This window comes from Mobula hypostoma, chromosome 26 (genome assembly GCF_963921235.1).
Source record: "Mobula hypostoma chromosome 26, sMobHyp1.1, whole genome shotgun sequence".
In the NCBI taxonomy this organism is placed as follows: domain Eukaryota; kingdom Metazoa; phylum Chordata; class Chondrichthyes; order Myliobatiformes; family Myliobatidae; genus Mobula; species Mobula hypostoma.
In genome coordinates this window covers 8,148,017-8,171,047 of record NC_086122.1, presented here as the reverse complement: position 1 = coordinate 8,171,047, position 23,031 = coordinate 8,148,017, and the positions used below count along the sequence as shown (strand labels likewise).

The following is a 23,031-nucleotide window of genomic DNA, read 5'->3' as shown; positions in this document are numbered from 1 at the left end:
CTCCAAGTCCAGGTCGCAGCGAGCATCGGCTACCGACCTCAAAAGACCTGTTCATCACCAGAGCAAAGAGGTGAAAAAATTACCACCGACTCCCCCCGACCCTGTAGCGCTCACCTATCCACCAAATCGCCGACAGGGAGATGCTACAAGTCCATCACCACCAGGACTTCACATCATCTCCAAAGCTTCTTTCCTGGAGCGACGCAGCTTCCCAACAAAACTCACTCAGATGTAAAATCTTAAATGCCCCTGCACAACATCCATTAAATGGTCTTTCCTGCTGTCCCTGTTCTGTTGATAATTACTGAGTCTGTTCATACGTTCACATTTATTTAAGTTTGATTATTGACATTTGTGCATGTGACTGTTCTGCTGATTGTTGATTGCTCGTGGCTGTTTGCATTATTGTCTTGTAAACTGTTGGTTGCTGTTGTGCTGTCTTTTATGGTATTGTCCTGTGTTTTATGTTTGGCACCGAACCTCTATCAATTCTGGTATGTTTCACACACTGGCAATAAAGTGATTCTAATCCAAAAGAAAAGCTGTAGTAAGTCACCCTTGTCTCTGTACTCAAATCCTCTTGGCATTAAAGACCAAAAAACAATTTGGCTTTCTAACTGCTTTTAGTAGCTGCTGTACAAACACTAAGTCTCACGGTACTTCACTTCCCAATCTAACAACATTTCAATCATTTGCCACCTTTCTGATTTTCCAACTGAAATACATAATGTCACATATATTTGTGCTGCATTACACCTGCCAAGCTTTTGTCTGTTTTGTCAATCTATTTCAGTCACTTTCAAGCCTTACACGAGGAATTCTGCAGATGCTGGAAATTCAAGCAACACACATCAAAGTTGCTGGTGCTGATGAAGGGTCTCGGCCCAAAACGTCGACTGTACCTCTTCCTATAGATGCTGCCTGGCCTGCTGCGTTCACCAGCAACTTTGATGTGTGTTGCTTTCAAACAATTCGTAATCCCACCCAGTTAGATTAGACTTAGATTAGATTAGATTCAACTTTATTGTCATTGTGCCGAGTACAGATACAAAGCCAATGAAATGCAGTTAGCATCTAACCAGAAACGCAAAGAATAGTATTATTTACAAAACATCTGCGAATAAAAAGTAAGTGCTACAGCACAAAAATATAAAAGTACCGAGACAGTACAATATGGGTGCAACTGCTTCCAATAGATGCTGCCTGGCCTGCTGCGTTTCACCAGCATTTTGTGTGTGTTGCAGTATGGGTGCAATATTGCTTAGCGCTGTGATGTGAGGTTCAGCAGGGTCACAGCCTCAGGGAAGAAGCTCTTCCTGTGCCTGCTGGTGCGGGAGTGGAGGCTCCTGTAGCACCTACCCGATGGAAGGAGAGTAAAAAGTCCATGGTTAGGGTGAGAAGCATCCTTGATAATGCTTTTCGCCCTGCCCAGGCAACGTGTATGGTAGATGTTCTCAATGGTGGGCAATTGGGTGCCGATAATCTGCTGGGCAGTTTTCACCACATGCTGGAGTGCTTTGCGGTCCAATACGGGACAATTGCCCTACCACACTGAGATGCAGTTGGTGAGTATGCTCTCAATGGTACAGCGGTAAAAGTCCATCAGTATCCTGGGACAGAGGTGAGCTTTCTTGATGCTCTGCAGGAAATAAAGGCACTGCTGCGCCTTTTTGATCAGGACGGAGGAGATCAGGGACCAGGTGAGATCCTCGGAAATGTGGACACCAAGGAATTTGAAGCTTGATACACACTCCACTACAACTCCGTTGATGTAGATGGGGACGTGAGTGTGGCTCCTAGCATGCTTGAAGTCCACAATGATCTCCTTGGTCTTCTGGGTGTTAAGGGCCAGGTTGTTGTTGGCACACCACGCAGCCAGGTGCTGGACCTCGTCCCTGTAGGCCGTCTCGTCATCCCCTCTGATCAGACCAACCACCATGGTGTCGTCTGCAAACTTGATTATGCAGTTAGAACCATGTACAGGAACGCAGTAATAGGTGAAAAGGGAGTACAGAAGAGGGCTCAGCACACAGCCTTGAGGCACGCCGGTGTTCAGGGTGAGAGTGGAGGAGGAGAGGTTGTCTAACTTAACTGATTGGGGTCTGTTAGTCAGAAAGTGGAGTGATAAATTGTGAGAGACACTGCTTGATAAGTGCAAGTTCTCTGCCTAGGAACTGCATTTCTGCCACCAACAGTGCATTGTCGGTCACATCCAGATATCTGATAAAAATGAGAGCATCATCTGTGCTGGTGCAAGACTCTCCACTTTGTCACCAACTCTGACACGACCACTGAAGCGGCTTTCTGCCTCGATACAAATACCTATGATGCTGTGTCCGTGCCCTGTGCTACCAGAGATCTCTCTGAGGCAGCCAGACAGCCTGTTGGCATTAAGGAATTGGCGCATTGTTGTCACTGAAATGTAATGTGTGCTTGGTCTAGGGAACATTGGGAAGGTTCATACATCAGGCCTGTTAGTTCCTGCATGAGGTTTAAGGATGCTCGAAATCGGGGCTTCCCAACTATATATTTTTCATGCCACGGAGCCTTACCATTAACCGAGGGATCCGTCGACCCCAGGCTGGGAACCCCTGATCTAGATGAGGTCAGGTCCTAGTGTCTGCGAATCCTAGTCATAGTCATAGTCATGGTCATACTTTATTTATCCACGAGTCCGCTGGAGGTCAGAGAAGAGAAGTCAGACCTTCTGAGGGTCAGAGAACTGTGTATGTGCATGGGTGGGGGGAGTGGGAGGGAAGAACGAGGCTTGTTTCACTGCTGTTGCTTTACTGCTTGGTATGTTCTGGATAATTGTGCCGGGCATTGCAGGCATGCTAAAATGGTGTGGATTGGGGCCGGCTGGTGGCGCAATGACATCAGCGCGGGACCCGGGAGCGGAGGTTCCCGGGTTCGAAACCAGTCGGGTCCGCTCCCGGGCACGCTTTCCATCCGTGCCAGGCTGAGTGTCGAGATCGCAACTCGACCTCGTAAAATAAAGGGAAAATACTGTGAAAATGTCTGCGTGAGGAGTGGCGCACCACACAGTCTCTCTCTCTCGCTTATAAAAAGCCATGAAAAAGACATAGTCACGGACGGACACACGCACGCGGGCGCATGCCAAAAAAATATGGTGTGGAATGTGCAGCGACACAGGCAAATTCCAGCAACCTACCGTTTCAGTGAGTAAACCTGAATCTGAAATATGAATCACTTGAATCGTCAGTGCACTGAAGGGTACTGAGGACGCGCCGTTAAATGGGATTAGTACAGATGGTGAGCTGAAGGTCAATATAGATGTAATGGGCCAAAGGGCCTGTTTGTGTGCTGTTTATCTCTGTGAATCCATGAGGTATAGATGGCAAAATCAATACCATCCTTCCATTGTGTTTTTGAATAAAGTGTGGCGTGTGTTACACCAACATAGATGATATGAAAGTTAGGCAGACAGCACTAATGTGCCCTCAAATGCTGCTTTGACAGTGTTGGCAGCAGAAATGCAATTCCTAGACAAAGAACGTGCATTTATCAAGCAGCAACTTTCACAGCCCCTTACCATTTCACGTCGTTGCTGAACACCCCTCGGATAAGGTCTGCCTGCTTGATGAACTGCACTGCAATAAGTTACATGCAAAGTAATGTGAAACGTGGTGGCCGGGACGTAGGTTTGTTATTAGAAGGCGGAAGTCAGAGGTAAATATCCAAGGGAAATGAGGGGAAATGGTTTTATACAGTGAGTTACCATCTGGAATGGACTGCTTGAGATGTGGGATTGGAATGCCAGCATGAACTCAATGGGCCAAATGGCCACCTTCTGAGTGGATAAATTTGCCTGGCGAAAGGAATACGCACACCGATCAAAAACACAAGAGATTCTGCAGATGCTGGAAGTCCAGAGCAACACACACAAAAATGCTGGAGGAACTCAGCAGGCCAGGCAGTACCTACGGAAATGAATGAACAGTCGGCGTTTTGTGCCGACACCCTTCATCAGCACTGGGAAGGACAGGGGAAGAAACCACAATAGGAAGGCGGAGAGAGCGGAAAAGGGAAGCAGAGATCATGGGGGGGAGTAGTGACAGCAGGGGGGAGAGGCAGAGAGAGAGAGAGAGAGAGAGAGAGGGGGGGAGGGGTAGAGGGGGAGGGGGAGAGAGAGGGGAGGAGAGAGAGGGGAGGGAGAGAGAGGGGAGGGAGAGAGAGGGGAGGGAGAGAGAAAGAGGGGAGAGGGGAGAGGGGAGGGGGAGGGGAGAGAAGGGAGAGGGGGAGGGGGAGAAAGAGGGGAAGAGAGAGAGGGAGGGAGAGAGAGAGAAAGAGAGAGGAGAGAGGGGAGGGAGGAGGGGTAGAGGAGAAGGGAAGGGGAGAGGGGAGGGGGAGAGGGAAGGGAGGGGGAGGGGAGAGAGAAGGGAGGGGGAGAGGGGAGGGGGAGAGGGGAGAGGGAGAGGGGAGAGGGAGAGGAGAGGGGAGGGGGAGAGGGAAGGGAGGGGAGGGCAGGGGGAGAGGGAAGGGAGGGGCAGGGGAGGGGGAGAGGGAAGGGAGGGGCAGGGGAGGGGGAGGGGAGAGGGGAGGGGGAGGGAAGAGGGAATGGAGAGGGGAGGGGAGAGGGGAGGGGGAAAGGGGAGAGGGAGGGGAGAGGGAGAGGAGAGGGGAGGGGAGAGGGAGAGGAGAGGGGAGGGGGGAGAGGGGAGAGGGAGAGATAAAAATGGAAAGTGTGCAGATTGGTCTGTGCTCAGCCTTAGCCACCATGGAACTAGTGTAAGTGCCTCTGCTAATCAAATCTGGGCAGAGGTGTGAACTGTTTTATTAATGTGTGATGTATTTCATTACATAATGCACATTACATATAGGTGATGTTTTGAACAATTAAGTGAAGAAGTGAGTTGTATAAACTACTTCCTATCCAGCCTATGGGCTAGATATTGCATTTCCATTTTTGACTGGCATTCAAATCCTTTCACAAGCAAATGAAGCCAGCTGTAGCCGCATGAAGCAAGACCGGGACAACATAACGACATACGCTAACAATATGCACACCACAAATGTACCAGGTGATGACCATCACCGGCGTGAAAGACCCAGACACCTATCTGTGACATTTGACGGCATGACAGCTCCAAGCCCCCGTCAATATTCAGCAGGCCACCATAAGTATACTGGACCAGTCACAAAAATATTATGGCTGCAAGAACAACCCTTCCCTCATTGCCAGCCAAACAAAGAGCTGGTCACTGACTTCAGGAAACAGGCTGAGTACTCGCTCCTGTCTATGTAAATGGTGCTGAGGTGAAGATCATTGAGAGCTTTAAGTTCCAAGGTAAAAATATCACCAGCAATTTGTCCTGCTCCAGCCATGTGGATGCTATGCCTGAGATAACTCAGCAATGCCTCTACTTCCTCAGAAGGTTAAAGAAATTCAGAATGTTCCCAATGACCAACACCGATTTTTAATGATGTACCACAGAAAGCATCCTGTCCGGGTGGATCACAGCTTGGAATAGCAACCACTCTGCCCTCACTCATTCTCTCTTCCCCGCCTCTCATCTGGCAGAAAGTACAAAATCTTGAGAACACGTACCACCAGAATCAAAAGAACTTCTGTCCTCTTACATGTTAAAGATAAACTGTTCATCTCACACTCTACCTTGTCATGGCTCTTGCACATCGTCTACCGATGTTTAGGGCAGCAGTGAAGGTCTTCCGTCTCTGGCAGTGTTCAGGGCTTCCTTCATCATGTCAGTAGCTTCCTCGGTTTTCACTACTGTCAGAAATGAAAATCCCGGGTGGAGACTCAGGAATGCCGTCACACACAGACGTGGAAGGATTCTTCATTGCCGTCTCTGTAACAATTTTGGCTTACCAGTCCGGATTGTTAGCCCTGAGCTGATCCCCCGAACCTGGAGGACCGGCGGACCACTCTTAATCCGGCCTCTTCCCTTTGACCTGTTTGCCATGGGTGACCCTACCAAGAGCCAAAGCACAAAGCCCTGACTCCAGCAGACATCGCTCTCCGGGTGATTGAGGGACGCAAGTCTCAAAACCCAACAACAAGGTTGTGGTCCTCTTTGAGGGTCCTGATGTATGGAATGATCTATCTGGATGGCACACTAACAAAATCCTTTCACTATAACTCAGTATAAGTGACAATAGTAAATCAATTGCCAATTACCAGAGGCAGGGCGGCTTGCTACAAGTAACTTACCATCTGACACCCTGAACACTTTGCACTTACTCAGGATACACTTGAGGAGTGTGTCTAGAATTAACTCCTGCCCAAGCGAGGACCTGGACCCACTGCAATTTGCCTCCCGCCACGATAGATCTACAGCAGATGCAATCTCACTGGCTCTCCACTTGGCCTCGGACCACCTGGGTATCAGCGGTACGTACATCGGGCTGCTGTTTATTGATTATAGCTCAGCGTTCAACACAATAATTCCTTCGGTACTAATCAATGAGCTTCAAACCCTGGGCTTCCGTACCTCACTCTGCGACTGGATCCTTGACTTCTTCACCAGGAAACCACAGTCAGTGCAAATCAGAAATAACACCTCCTCCTTGCTGACAATCATCACTGGTGCACCTCAAGGATGCGTGATTAACCCACCGCTCCACTTTCCCTTACCTTCATAACTGCATGGCTGGACCCAGCTCAAATGCCATCCATAAATTCGCCAATGACACAAATGTTGCCAGCAGAACCTCAGATGGTGCCGAGGAGGCATACAGGAGAGTGATGGATCAGATGGTTGAGTGTTGTCACAACAACCATCTTGCACTCAATGTCAATAAGGCCAAGGATTTGATTGTGGACTTCAGGAAGGGGAAATCGAGGGAATACACGCTAGCCCTCATCGAGGGAGCAGCAGTGGAAAGGGTGAGCGTTTTTAAGTTCCTGGCAGTCAACATCTCTGAAGATCTATCCTGGGCCCAACATATTGGTGCAATTACGAAGAGGGCACGCCAGTGGCTATATTTCATCAGGAGTTTGAGGAGACCTGGTACGTCACCAAAGACTCTCACAGGTTTCTGCAGATGTACCATGAAGAGCATTCTGTTGTCTGGAATGGAGACGCCGATGTGCAAGATCAGAAAACGTAGCTCTGGGTTGTCAGCTCCACCATCTCCATCGTGGGCACTTGCCTTCCCACCATCAAAGACAGCTTCAAAAGGCAAAGCCTGAAAAAGGCAGCCTCCGTCACTAAGGACCCCTGCCCCTCAGTTCATGCGTCCTCTCATTGCTACCATCAGAGAGGAAGAATTGGAAGACACACGCTGATCAGTCTCGGAATAACCACTTCTCCTCTGCCATCAGATTTCTGAAAGCGGACAGTGAACAAACTCAGAATTTTTTTCTTCTTTTTTTTTAACTGATTCTGATGAGGTGCCCTCCACTTGCCTGGATGAGTACCGTTCCAACAAAACTTGAGAAGCCCGACACCAGCAGAGAAGCCCATCAAAGGTCATTAAAGGTCCAAACCCCATTAAAGGTCATCTGTTCCTTTAACCAGTTTGCGTGCAGTGGCTGCAGCGTGTACCATCTAGAAAATACACTTCAGTTACTCATCTCAGCCACTCCAATATCAACGCCCAAACCCATGACTTGTACAGCAGCAGATACACTAGAACATCCCCCACCCCCCACCCGCAGCCTCCCCTCTAAGCTGCTCCTCAGTCCTGTTGTGGGACTCTATCATCTGTCCTTCACCATCACTGCAGCTCCCTCCCTAACAGCATGGTGGAAGCACCTTCTTCAGAGATCCTACAAATGCTGGACACCTTCAGCAACACACACACACACAAATGGTCGGAGGAACTCAGCAAGTCAGGCAGCATCTGTGGCAGGAATGAGTGGCATTTCAGGCCAAGATGCTCCACCTGTCCTCGGTGTCCCCCTCCATAGATGCTGCCTGACCTGCAGGGTTCGTCCAGCGTTCTGCATGTGTTGTTCATTAGGAGGACTTCAGAAGTCCCAGAAGTGGCCCACATCCAACTTCACAAGGGAATTAGGGCTGGACCTTGTTCTGATGCACGGACTTCAGAAAAATGTAATAAAGATCGAACAGTCTTTCTGCGTTCGGCTCAAGCTGGCGACTTTTCGTTCCGATTCATGCTTGCAACATTTCCCGGAAGAATTTGGATCCACGCTGGATCCATGAAGGGCCAGCATCATTTTAACACGGCATCCAGACACAAAGTCTTTGCAGACCGAAGAACTGCCACTCAAGCAACAAAAAACTGCTTCTCCGTCCTTGCGTAACTTGGAAAATCAGTCATTAATTGCAGGAGAATTTGCTTTTTGAAAGCAATACTGCTTTAAGCCTTGGTTTGTGTAGATTTAAAATAATCTGCAGCGTGGGTGTTTGGGGGCGGAGGAGCATGAGTCAGTTTAAGAATATTTATGTTGCATCAAATGGTACTCAGCTGCATTTCAGGATGTGGAAAATAGCAATCAGATACGATTGAGATACAAATCAGATCACTTCCAGAGTGACTGGAAAGTAAGTGTGCAATCTACGCACTTGGACAAACATTAGCCTGTGCGGATGTAAGATGTTGTACATTCAGTCTATGTAAATACATTAATAACATGCATTAGCTCGACTATTCTGTTTACAACAAAATTCCAGATGTCAGCATGTGGGTGTCTCTCTCAACCTGCATCAGAGTTGTAGGTTTATTCCTCCCTCCCCACCCAACCCCACCCAACCCCACCCAACACCAATCAGCAATAGTGAGTGAAACAGATCATCTGGAGATTGTCTACTTTTTGTTAGCATTTGGATTTGGCAAATAGTTTGCTGCATTTCCTACGTTACAACAGAGACTATTTTCAAAACTACTTAGCCAGTGCTGAGGAGCTTTGGACCTTTCAACGATTGTGAAAGGCACTTCACAAATATAAACTCATTAATCATTTTCATTGTCGAGAAATTGCAATTGGCACTCCACTCTTTAAGAAGGGAGTGGGGCATTATAGGCCCTGTGGTTGGGAAGATGTTGGAGTCCGCTATTAGTGATGAGGTTTTGGGGTACTTGGAGGCACATGAAAATGTAGGCCAAAGTCAGCATGCTTTCCTTAAGGGGGAATTTTGTCTGACAAATTTGTTGGAATTCTTTGAGGAAATAAAAGACCGAACAGACAAAGGAGAGTCAGTGGATTTTTTTTTTTTACTTGGATTTTCAGAAGGCTTCTGACGAGGTACTGAACAAGGTATTACAGGAAATATGCTAGCATGGATAGAAGATTGGATGCCTGGTAGGAGACAAAGAGGGGGAATAACGGGGGCCAATTCTGGATAGCTGCTTATGAATAGCGGTGTTCTGTACAGTTCAGTACGGGGACCACTTCGTTTCACATTATATGTCAATGATTTGGACGACAGAACTGATGGCTTAGTGGCCAAGTTTGCAGATGATATGAAGGTAGGTAGAGGGGCGGGTAGCGCTGGCGAAGCAGGAAGTCTGCAGAACGATTTAGAGAGATTAGGAGAATGGATAAGGTGGCAGATGGAATACAGTGTTGGGAAGTGTATAGTCACGCACTTTCTATAGACCGCACTTAGGAGTGCCCCAGTGAAGGGAAGGACAGGATGACTTGGCAGATGAATGTGTGGCTGAAGAAATGGTGCAGGGAACAGGGAACACACATCAAAGTTGCTGGTGAACGCAGCAGGCCGGGCAGCATCTCTAGGAAGAGGTACAGTCGACGTTTCAGGCCGAGACCCTTCGTCAGGACTAACTGAAGGAAGAGCTAGTAAGAGATTTGAAAGTGGGAGGGGGAGGGGGAGATCCAAAATGATAGGAGAAGACAGGAGGGGGAGGTATGGAGCCAAGAGCTGGACAGGTGATTGGCAAAAGGGATATGAGAGGATCATGGGACATGAGGCCCAGGGAGAAGGAAAAGGGGGAGGGGGGGAAACCCAGAGGATGGGCAAGGGGTATAGTGAGAGGGACAGAGGGAGAAAAAGGAGAAAGAGAAAGAAAGAATGTGTGTATATAAATAAATAACGGATGGGGTATGAGGGGGAGGTGGGGAATTAGCGGAAGTTAGAGAAGTCAATGTTCATGCCATCAGGTTGGAGGCTACCCAGACGGAATATAAAGTGTTGTTCCTCCAACCTGAGTGTGGCTTCATCTTTACAGTAGAGGAGGCCGTGGATAGACATGTCAGAATGGGAATGGGATGTGGAATTAAAATGTGTGGCCACTGGGAGATCCTGCTTTCTCTGGCGGACAGAGCAGGAAACAGGGTTTCAGATTTCTGGATCACTGGGATCTCTTCTGGGGATGGTTCATTAACTCTGCCTTGGACACCATTATTTACCGACCTTCCTGTTTACTCCTTTACTTTTTCCCATATTTAATTGCAACATCTTCTGCATCAGGTACAATGAACCAAAATCCAATCTTTTATAATACTGGTTTCAATCATTGTTGGAAAAGAATCCAAGAAATAAAAAACACAGTATCCCAAGTTGTTAAACAACCACCTGTCTAAAGTTTTCCCATTTAAAGCACTTGGCTTGAACTGCAGGTCCATTTCTGAGCTAGTTGTTGGGTTTGGCCAATGATGGTGCTGGTGAATCTCAGCGAATTCTGGCTGGTGACTGATCGAACAAGGAAAACAACTAAATATTTTGCTAATCACTCTTGTTCTGGCAAACGATCATTGCAAACAATAGCCTGTAACTTCCCTTTGGACTTGGAAGCAATTCAATGTGGTGGAGCTAAGGCAAGGTGAGGTAGTGGGGCCCAGTGCCGAGAATGAGGAAGACTCGAGGTTCGTTCGATCTCAGCACTGGGCCAAATCGAGGTGGCAGGGTCCAGGCCCAGAGAAGCTGAAAGCGACAGATTTTTGGGTGGCGATTTAAGTGCCTGGCCGGAGAAGGTCAGGGTGTTGGGGCCCAAGGAGAGGGGCAGGCCAGTTCGGCTCACCGTTCCACCCTGTGCTGAACTAACGGTCCTGTGGATGATCTCTCTGTGGAATTCAGTTCAGAATGCTATTTGCTTGTGTTTATTGCTTACACGATTTGTTTTTTTTCTCTCTGTCCATTGGGTGTTTGACGGTCTTATCTTTTCATGAGTTCTTTTGGGGGTTTCTTGGTCTTGTGGCTGCCTTTAAGGAGATGAATCTCAGGGTTGCATAATGTATACGTACTTTGATAATGAATGTATTTGACTTTGACTTTGAGGAAGATGTCAGATTCAGATTCATTAATTTATCGCATGTACATGGGAACATAAAATGAAATGCATCATTTGTGTTAACAACCAGCACAATCTAAGGATGTGCTTAGGGTAGTCCACAACTATTGCCACACATGCTGGCACCAACATCACGTGCACACAATGCTTGGCAGAACAACACATAACACAACCAAGTGGGACACAACTGGCAACAAAATAACAAGCCCCTTTCCTACCTTCCAGCCTCCCCTCAACGCACCCACACATACATGGACATTCCTCCAGCCTCAGCCTCGAGGCGTCAGCCATCAGGTTTCGACTTCCGGACTACCAATCAACCTTTGGTCTCCGACCTTCGGTATCAACCCCCGGACTAGCCGACGGCAGGGTCGCAAACTGCGGGCACGGTGACTGACTGGCGCCCGTGCTTCCCCGTGCCCCTTGCTTGCGCAGACTTCTGGTCGTTGGCCTCGAAACAGGGAGTGGAGGCCTGGACTGCAGATATCCCCGTTGCAGGACTTCCAATGCGGACCACGTACTGGAGGCCTAACTTCTCCTAACCAGACCGCTAACTCCCCTCTCTATCCCCAAAACTATCCCCCTACAAACTTTAACAGACACGATCTCGACAGAGACCACAGATCAGCACCGTCTTGAGAAAAAATTGGGCAATAGTTCAATGTGTAAGGGAGACAATAAAGATGAGATAAAACTTTATTTATCCCAAAGGAAATCATTGCTGCAAGGTTGCTCAGTCAGTATGTATACTTCAAAATACAAAATGTAAGCATTAAGATAAGGGTACAAAACGTGCATTAAAAAGTAACGGTGTACAATACAGATGTGCGATGAAACCAAGTATTTATACACTTAAAGAGGAGGAGTTGCAGAGTCATATAGACACAGGGAGAAAGGATCTCCCGTGGCGTTCAATGGTGCATCTCGGTGGAATCAGTCTGATGCTAAAGGTGCTCCTCTGTTTGTCCAGTATGTTATGGAGGGGGTGAGAGGGATTGTCCATAATGCTCCGTATCTTCTGCAGCATCCTTCTCTCCGACACGACCACCAGGGCATCCAGTTCCACCCCCTTCCTGTCGAGCTTATCCACCTGCTCGTTGTTAGCTGCTCTCACCCTGCTGCCCCAGCAGAGCACAGCGTAGAATAAAATGCTGGCCACCAACGAGCCGTAGAAAATCCGCAGCATAGCACTGCAGACGTTGAATGAAGTGCAGTATTGTAGTTTATTGAATCAAGGGTGATGGACGGGAGATAGGATTGAATACTTACCTAAGGGCCTACTAAAGATTTGAAAATCTGTTTTCATTCCAGGGTATTAATTGAAGCTCAAGGTGGATGAAACTATGTACAGGGAGGAGGTCAAACACCTAGAGAGCTGGTGCAGTGATAACAACTTGATGCCTAACGTCACCAAAACCAAGGAGATGATCGTCGATTTCAGACGGTCTCGGCCTGAGCACACACCCCTCAGCATCAGCAGCTCCACAGTGGAGAGAGTGGAAAGCATCAAGTTCCTTGGGGTGCAGATCTCGGACAATCTCACCTGGTCCAGGAACACCACTGGGACTGTGAAACTGGCCCAGCAGAGATTGCACTTTCTGAGGAAGCTTAATCAAGCATCACTCCCCACTAACATCTTAACTACATTCTACAGAGGCGTGGTTGAGAGTGTGCTGACCTCTTGCATCACAACCTGGTACTCCAGCTGCAGTGCTGTCGACAAAGAAGCCTTGCAGAGGGTGGTTAGGGGAGCAGAGAAGGTTATTGGGGTCTCCCTACCTTCTGTCCAAGACCTTTTTCAGAGTCGATGCCTCCAGAAGACACGGTACATCATTAAAGACCCCTCACACCCTCTCCATGAACTGTTTGTTCTTCTGCCATCAGGCAAACGTTACAGGAGCATCAAAACTAAAACCACAAGGCTACTAAACAGCTTCCTCCCACAGGCAGTCAGACTGCTAAATAGCTGCTCCACCTGACTCTGCTTTGGACACTTTTAACTCGCACTGGACACTTATAACTTGATTTTAACTGACACGTGGCTGTTGTGTTTTACTATTTATTGTTATGTTTATTATTTAGTGTTGTGTTTGTTATGTTATGATTGCACTGCCCCTGAGAAACGCTGTCTCACTCTGCCCTGAAGAGCTGATGTATGGTTAGAATGACAAAGTTTTTTGAATCTTTGAATCTTGAATAAGATAGATAGATAGATAGATATTAACCCTAAGGAAATTACAGTGTCACCGTAGCATTACAAGTGCACAGATATACAAATAGAAGAGAAGTAGAAAGAATAAAATACAAGCTACCTCACACAGTGTAACAGGAAGGGGTCATTACTTCCCTGGCTATAGGTTGACTCCCCATAGAGCCGAACGGCCTAGGGCAAGAATGACCCCACATAGCGCTCCTTGGAGCAGTGCAATTGTCTTAGTGGGTAAGCGTGACGACATTCTTATTTTTCACACTGCACTGTAAATGTTTTGATTAGCTAAGGGTTTACTGCAATTTTATGAAATATCATTTGCTAATAGTGTGATCAGTATGGTCAAGGATATTCTCCAGGGACTTTGCCATTTGTTTGCCCATACTCCAGTGGATCTCAGAAACCATGCTTAAGGGTCCCTTCCTCATCACACACTCCATTTACGAACTCATTTAAATCCAGGATAATATTAGCTAACATTTAACTGGCGATGTGGTGGGCAAGTTTCCACATTTCCACTAGATCTTGTGGAACCTGTCTGCACTGACTGGCATCTGCGTCACTTGGGCTAATTTTGAAATAGTTTATCTGCCAGAACCACATTGTTTTTCAAAAGATGTTTGTTTTGTTTTGTTTTTAATGACTAGAAACACAGTGCAGTTTGCAACCATATGAATTACCCACATTTGACGATATGGATGACACTTTATTAGGCATTCTGTTTTATAACGCACAGAATCATAGCTTATTATGACACTTGTGTGTGACACAGCCTTGGCTCCAGTTGAACTATGTGAAATGCTGGAATATAATGTTCTGAACATGTCTCCTGAGGCAAATTCTTGTTGTCAGTTTTCTGACAACTATCTGAATTTCCTCGTGCTTTGCTGTTAGCTCCATGAGCACAGTACTCCCACTTCACAGGTTAGATCATGCCTTTGTCTGTTGCCTCTAAACAAGTGAAACAAACCGACTTCTTCAAAGCTCAACGGGCAATCAGCTCTCAAAGGTCAAAGTGCGCTGTAAATTTATTATCAAAGTGAGCATCCATCACTGTACACTACCCCAATATTCATTTTCTTTCAGGCATTCGCAGTAGCTACAAAGAAATACAATAGAATCAATGAAAAACCTCACACAAGCAAAGACAGACAAACGACCTATGTGCAAATGAATGCAACTAGAAATCACTTCACACCCCTGAAGACACTCAACAGTTTCCTCCCCTCTGCAATCAGATTTCTGAACAGTCAATGAACCTATGAACACTGCCTCACTACTTTTGCAGTACTTCCTTTATTTATATATCTTGCTGTAATTTATAGCATATTGTACGTACTGTACTGTACTGTCACCTCAAAACAACAAATTTCACAGCGCACTGTACGTTAGTGATAATAAACCTGATTCTGATTGGTCTCTGTAGCGTTGCTCTGTAAAGTCGAATAGACGGAGTGAACGTCGATGGCGAGATTTACGGGACGATGTTGTGTGGTTCCCCTGTGTTACCGTAGGCAGAACCCGACACTCCTTATTAACAGGCCACAGTCCTCTCACTTGCCTATCAAGGGGTCCCTCAAAGAGACATGTCACAACAGAAGGAGAACACTCTACCAACCACAGGAAAGCGTTGCTGAAAAAAGTAACAGAAAGGGTGAGACAATGATCCCATGAAGTTGGAGGTAACGAGGTAACCGAGTGAAGGACAGAGTGCCCAGGAGGGCAGCACAGTTCTGCAGCAGCTAGCGCTGCTGATGCACAGCTCCAGTAGCTGAGAGTTGATTCGATCTGGACGCTCCATGGGGAGTTTGCACCTTCTCCCTGTGGGTTTCCCAAAGACTCACACATTCCAAAGATGATCGGAAGGCAGGTCTATTAGCTGTTCCAGGTTACCTGTCCCTACACCTCCTCTCTTGCCACCATTCAGGGCCCCAAACAGTCCTTCCAGGTGAGGCAACACTTCACTTGTGAGTCTGTTGGGGTCATCTATTGCATCCAGTGCTCCCGGTGCAGACTCCTCTACATCGATGAAACCCGACGCAGATTGGGGGACCGCTTCGTCGAGCACCTCTGCTCCGTCTGCCACAACAGACATGATCTCCCGGTTGCTACCCACTTCAACTCTGCTTCCCATTCCCATTCGGATATGTCCATGCATGGCCTCCTCTACTGCCTTGATGAGGCTAAACTCAGGTTGGAGGAGCAACACCTCATATACCGTCTAGGTAGTCTCCAGCCCCTTGGTATGAACATAGAATCCTCCAACTTCCGGTAATTCCCTCCCCCTCCCTTCCTCTATCCCTATTTCACTCTGCCCCCTTCCCCAGCTGCCTATCACCTCCCTCATGGTTCCACCTCCTTCTACTACCCATTGTGTTTTCCCCTATTCCTTCTTCACCTTTCCTGCCTATCACCTCCCTGCTTTCCCTCCCCCACCCCTTTATCTTTCCCCTTACTGGTTTTTCACCTGGAACCTACCAGCCTTCTCCTTCCTACCCTCCTCCCACCTTCTTTATAGGGCCTCTGCCCTTCCCTCTTCAGTCCTGACGAAGGGTTCTGGCCCGAAACATTGACTGATCGTTTCCACTGATGCTGCCCGACCTGCTGAGTTCTTCCAGCGTGTTGTGAGTGTTGCTTTCACCCCAGCATCTGCAGAGTATTTTGTGTTTATCCTTAAGGAAAGGTGGCCGGTTGGGGAAAATTGACAGGCAGAGAGAGAGAGAAGGAATAGGTTATGGGCAAAGAGCATCAGGCAGGGAAAAGTTGGTTACTTTCTCCAATTAAAAACACATGGCAAGAGTTGTTTCGTGTTGTACTAAGTCTCCAAGTGTAAGTGTTGCCAAGAGCAGTTGGCGGAGGGAAGGGGCAAAGACTGACACCATGACGACGGGGGTAAAGACCTACCCTGCCATCGTCCAGAGCCTCCAGCACATTAGCTGCACCAGTCCCAAAAGGGGCATTTAAGAAACTCTTAGATAGGCACATAAATGATAGAAAAATGGAGGGTTATGTAGAAAGGAAGGGGTTGATTGATCTTACGATTAGGTTAAAACTACATCGTAGGCCAAGAGGCCAATGTTTTATGTTCCACGTTCACAATCAGTATTCAGAAGTCTCTGGACCTTCCTTTGTTGAATAAGTTACCAATTTCAAGATACTCTTTACATTGATCACCCTTGTAAATAACTAACAGGTTTCTGAAGCTGCAGCTGATTCTGCACACCCTCATCAATGTCCAGTGATTCCCAGACGGTGTCAGACATCCCATCACTCTCGGTCGCACTCAGCAACGGGCCTCCTGATTCCCACCTACCATCATATCCCCAGTGACCTGGCTGTTCCCTCACTGTCCCTGGTCATTTACCATCACACTGTTCCCTCTTTGAACTGCCCACTCCCCCTACAAGCCTCACTGGAATCTCCCTCCTACCCTCTGCTCACTACCTCACAATAAAAACATTTCCTCACGGCAGCTCCTGGATAACACGTGGGGGGTTATGTAACAGATTTCATTACTTCTGAGTTTCCTCAGTGACCTGTCCAGGTAGGCACACTCAAATGTTCATCTCCGAGACGGAAACTTGGATATACCGAAACCACATCTGGCGAGGCTACAAAGCAGCAGATTAACAAAGCAAATCTGTGCTCGAAGGATCACGTGTAAAGGAGCAGAAACTTTCTCTGCCTGTCCACACTCTCCCTTTGGCAAGGCACGTACCGAGGTTTTAGGCTGTTATTTACCTTTAAGGAAATCTGATCCCTGTTTCAGAGCCAATAAACAAGCAATCCTTGCTTTGACTTGTTTTCTTTCCCTTCAATGTTTCATGTCAGATTTCCTATCATAGCAGGTCTTGTAGTATGCTTCCTGTTCACCTGCCCCTCATGCCAGATTACAGGGTATTAATACTAAATGGTAGGAACCCTGCTGAGTTCCTTCGGTGTTTTGTGGCTGTTGGCAGAAATGATCATAAATCAGTGGGTTTAAGGTGAGAAATGTAAAGTGTCACCTGCAAAGGATTCAGCAGAGTGACGCCTGCAGGTCACGGCATGGTTTGCGTGGAAAAAAGGCAGCTGGTTTCTGTTGACGTCTCACCCCTTTTGCCTCCTGATTTGGGTAGTTTCCATCCCACAACAAACACAGAGAAGGGAAGAGGAGAGCAGGGCAGGGCTCATTTACTCAGTCTTGCCTTTCTGCCCGCCCCCAATCAGTTTTGGATTCTGCCAAACTTATTAACATGTGGAAGAATAAAATATTAAAATATGGTCCAATTAGTAAGCTTAACAGGAAAGTTGGTGGAGTTGTGGTTAGTGAGGAAGACAGTCAAAAGCTACAACAGGATATTGGTCATTTGGGAAGTTAGGCAGATAACTACAGATGGAAATTAATCCAGACAAGTAAGAGTTATTGGACTGGGAAGTCAAATGTGAGAGGAAAGTTTGCAGTAAATAGCAGCACCTTTAAGAACGTTGATGTACTAAGGGATCGGGGTGCAAGTCCATACACTAGCAGATAGGGTGGTAACGAAGGGGTTACAGCAGCCTTAAGTTCTTTGTCAGGGTGATAAAAACTGCAAAGTTAATTTACAGCTTTGGCTAGGTCTCAGTTCCAGTTCTGGTCCCAATATTATCTGAAGGGTGTGAAGTCTTTGGGGAGAGTGAAGAATGGGCTCACTGGAATGTTGTCTGGTTTGGAGTGCGATGGCTTACATGAGAGATTAGACACATTTGGATAGTTTTCTCTGGAGTGTTGAAGGCTGAGGGGCAATCTGATAGAAGAATATAAAACTACGAGAGGTTCAGATAGGGCAGATAGTCAAGTCCTTTTCCCGGAACATTAAAGTCAAATACTAAAGGTTGTAAGTTTAAATGGGATGTGCGGGGCATGCTTAGACAGAGTGCTAGTTGCCTGGATCTCACTGCCAAGGGTCAGGATACAAGAGGACTTTACAGGCACAGGAATAGGCAGTAAAATAAATGACGCAGTATTAAAGCAAAAGGTAATTTGAAGATCAGGATTACCCTTGAAGACTGAAAGGAGGCACCCTAGAAATGAACACCCAGTCTGCTTTTAGTTTCTGCATTGTGGAAGGAACCACACTGTGATTACACAATGCAGTACAGGAGATGGCTACTTCAACAGGAAAGACCTGGGTCCCTGAGTGGTTGGAAGGGAAGCCGTAAAAGAGAAGTGTTGCACCTCCTTTCTAATGTTTCCGTTGATAGGAGAGCTTCAGATATGAGGGCACAGCCTCAGGATAATGGGGCGATGAGGAGAGACTTCTTCAGCCAGAAGACGGTGAGTTGGAGGAACTCATTGCCACAGGGGGCTGTGGAGGCCAGGTCACTGGGTGTGAGATTGATAGGTACTTCATTGGTAAGGAGTTACAGGAAGAAGTCAAGAGTTTTTGAAAAATCAGCCGGGATTGAATGGCTGAGCAGACTTGATGGACTAATCCTGCACGTATAACTTGTGGTCCTACAGTGCATGGGAATGTGTCATCACAACTGTTGCTGGAGATGGAAAGACAAAACAGGGTTTCTGCTGGGCTGAAATATTTCCTCTTCGATATGCTGAACGTGGAAAGGAAGGTGCATTTGGTGCTGGTGTCTCGCGGAAGGCAACGAAATTTACAGAGAGTTTGAAGGCTGCTGAGAAGGAAGGCAACGTCAAAGGGGAATTTCTTGCTCTGAGTGTGTGGAGAAGGGCAGAGAAAGGGAGTGTGGTGAGAGAAAAGGAGACTGCAGGTGCTGGAATCTGGAGCAAAATCAAACTGCAGGAGGAGTTCAGTAGGTCTACTGCTAGTGTCTTCTACAGTGAAGACTGATACAAAATACTTTTTCAGTTCACCTGTCATTGCCTTGGCCCCCTTTACTGCCGCCCCAGCATCATTTTCCAGTGGTCCAATATCCACTCGTCTCTCTTTTACTCTTTATATCTCTGAACAAAATATTTGATCTCCTCTTTGATATTGTAGGTAATGTAATGGGTGACAGATGACACATATTGCTCATTATAGAAACTGTTCTACATAATTCACAAGCACAGTCTCTTGAGTTGTTGTGTTCACTTTAAGAGAAAGTGTCTGGCATAATGATGTCAGTGTACGCAACAGCTTTTGGTTTGTTCATAATGAAAGTAAAGGGCTGTGGGCTTTTGTTAAGCACATAAAATGACTCTTGCATGTTTTATTCACAAAATCCTACAATATTATTAGCTAGTTTACATTTATATTTCACCTTTTCCCTCCTTATGGCTTTTTACTTGCCTTCTGTAGGTTTTTAAAAGCTTCCCAATCCACTAACTTCTCATTAATTTTTGTCCTATTATATGTCCTCTTTTTGCTGTTATGTTGGCTTTGATTTCCCTTGTCAGCCATAGTTGTGTCATCCTGCCTTTAAAGTACTTCTTCTTTGGGCCGCCTCTAGTGCACCTTTCAAATTATCCCCAGAAACTCCAGCCATTGCCTCCGCAGCAATCTTTGCCAATGAATTCCGCAGATTCTTCCTCATCTCTGTTCTGAAGGCAGTGCCCTCTCATCCTAGACTCCCCAACCATAGGAAACATCCTCTCCACATCCACTCTATCTAGACCGGGGGTTCCCAACCTGGGGTAACGTTCATCGGCATAAGACAGGTTGGGAACCCCTGATCAGACCTTTCAGTATTCGATCGGTTTCCATGAGATCCTCCCTTGTTCTTCCAAGCTTCAGCAAGTACCATCAAACGCTCCTCATACTTTAACTCTTTTGTTCCTGGAATCATTTTGAGAACTCCTCTGGACCGTCTCCAATGCCAGAGGATCCAGAGGTGGTTCATGAGATAGACACCCACGCCAAAGTTTCTACATCCTTCCTGTGATGAGGTGACCAGCATTGTAACTAAGACTCCAAATGCACCCTATCCAAAGTTTTATACAGCTGTGACATGCCTCCATTACTCAATGCCCCAATCATTGAAGGTAAACATGCCAAGCATCTTCTTTACCACCCTATCTACTTGCATGGCCACTTTCAGAGACCCCAAGGTCCCTCTGGACAACAATGCTGTTAAGGCTTCAGCCATTAAATGCATACCTTCCTTTTACATTTGACATCCCAGACATTTGCTTGGATTAAGTCCCAGCTGCTAATTCTCCACCCATAGTGGTAACCGATCCTTTGGCAACGTTCGTCACCTTGGCAACGACTCCACCAATCTTTGCAGACAGCACAAAGATTTGTGGAAAACTACATCTGCCTATCTACCTGTTAAAAACGCTCATGATTTTGATAAAGCCCATTAAATTGGCTCTTTATCTTTCCCAGCTTGTGTGAGGAAGACTCTTTATCCCACCAATGCTTCCACCATTCATTGGAGGGCTCCTTTGTTATCACTCCCATGCAAAGTAACTGAATTGCTCAAACACAAGCTTAGCACTTATGGTTAAGGAAGGGCAGCTTGTAATTAAAATAGCTCAGTATCAATCCAGGATTGTAAAGTAACACAACATATCATGTGATTCACTGAGTGATTCATCAGAGTGCCTTCTCGTCCAATGATTGCACAAAGTGATAATGAGCTAGTCATGATCACAGGCTGCAGTAACAAAGCACTATCCTATGGTGTTAAAGGAGAGAATTGAAAAAAAGGAGAGAATATTAGGTCTCATAACCCAATTTAAACAGGAGGTGTCCGACTCAATTCCTAGCTGTTACGGGTTTCCTTGACAAAAACTGCAGCAATGGTGGTCCTGCAGTAGCATTCTCTGGGTTCTAGGCCTGGTCGGGGTGCAGAGTTGCTCATCACTTCTGTAAAAAGCTCCAAATCTCTATCAGTCTTCAGCGTGCTATTACCACACCATTGCAATTCAATTCGATTCAAGTTTAATTGTCATTTAACCATACACGAAAGCAGCCAAAGGAGACAGCGTTGCTATGGGGTCAAGGTTCAAAGGCACATGACCAACAGTCACGCACAGTAAGCACACACAAGATCACAATCACATAATTAGAGTCCTGAGGCCCACCTCACCACCACCACCCCCCACCACCCCATGGCTTGATGAGTACAAAACAAACCAACACAGATGATTAATAAAAATATGGCACATAATATACCTCTACGTATATGTAGAGCAAGCCCACCGATACCATCTGTTGACCTATCCCCAAAACCCTCTAGGTGACACAGTGGCTTTGAGAACCAGTCCTCACATATACAAAATATAACCAGACAAATATCTGTATATAGTCCAGACCCCTCAGTCCATTTTAGCCCTTCAGTCGCCACAACTGCTCTCCACCGTCCCCGGTAGAGTGCGGTGGCTCGGACGCCTCACCTCTGGTGGTTGAAAAGCAAGCGACCCCACAGCCTGAGGCCCGAGTGCTGCGAAAGAAACTAGCATCGGCCACAACAGAGCTTGTCTTCTGCCGAGTGAAGCCCTGTGAGGGCTCCTTCGACTCCCGTCTGGACGCCACGCCACACTACCCACCCCTCACCCCGCAGTGAAGCACAGCAGCTTTGCCCGCCCCCCCCCACTCCAGACAGCCGCAAACAGGCGACACCGTGGCTTCTGGCCTGGTCCTCCCTACGACCAAGGACTCGGGCCTAATCCTCCCTACAACAGAGGACTCGGGCCTAGTCCTCCATCCGCCCCTGCTCACATCCTATAAAATCAGTGAATCGAACTTGCGGCAGGCCAGATTAACAACGTCCAAAGGGGGTCTTGCGATCACAAGAACAACAGTCGTGACGACCACTCACTGTTGGACTGTGAGCCTTCATCCACTCAAGGGGCAGCTCAATGCATGGCCTAGTGGTCATTAGATGTACGTTTAAGTACACTGGTGGCACCTTTAGCTGGCCCCGTTGAAGCCGCTGTGAATAGACAAGTCGCTGTCTTGTCAGAAGCAAGGCTCATGGGAACCTCTCCTCGTACGTGTCACAATAACGGTGGCACGGCAGCACAGCCGTTAGCGTGATCGCTTTGCTGTCAGCACCGATCGGGGCCCCATTCCCACTGCTGTCCCCAAGAACGCATGGGCTTTCTCCAGGTGATGCAGTTTTCTCCAGCATTCCAAAGATGCACAGTCCGGGTTAGATGCAGAACAGAAACGAGGCCCCTGACCTTCTAAGTCCACACTGGCCATCCAAATCATATTCTTCACAAACCCACTTTACCTTCCTCACATTCCCATCACTTCTCTCCAGGTGCTACCACATATAGACCATAGAGAGTACAGCACATGGACAGGCCATTCGGCCTGCAATGTTGAGCCAAACCAGCTAAAACCCAAATCAAAAACACCCAAACACTAATCCCTCCTACCTACACCGTGCCCATATCCCACCATCTTCCTCACATCCATCTGCCTATCCAAACGTACATTAAAAGCCTCTGATGAATTTGCCATACCAGGCAGTGCATTCCAGGCATCCACAACTCTCTGTAAAAAAAAAACAACTCCCACATCCCCCTTGAACCTACCCCCTCTCACCTTCAAAGTATTAGACATTTCAACCCTGGGAAACAGATCGTCTCTGTCTGCTCTATCTATGCCTCTCAATCTTGTAAACCTCTATCAGATCCCTCCCTCAGCCTGCGGTGCTCGCCAGAGAAGACAGCTCAGCCTCTCATGATAACA

At 47.1% G+C, this 23,031-nt stretch overlaps 1 protein-coding gene across 2 annotated transcripts in view; it reads right to left on the bottom strand.

Moving 5' to 3' along the window:
* si:ch211-1i11.3 (mitogen-activated protein kinase kinase kinase 5) overlaps positions 1-23,031 on the bottom strand; it is a 192,447-nt gene that overhangs the window by 87,451 nt on the left and 81,965 nt on the right. The window lies entirely within an intron of this gene.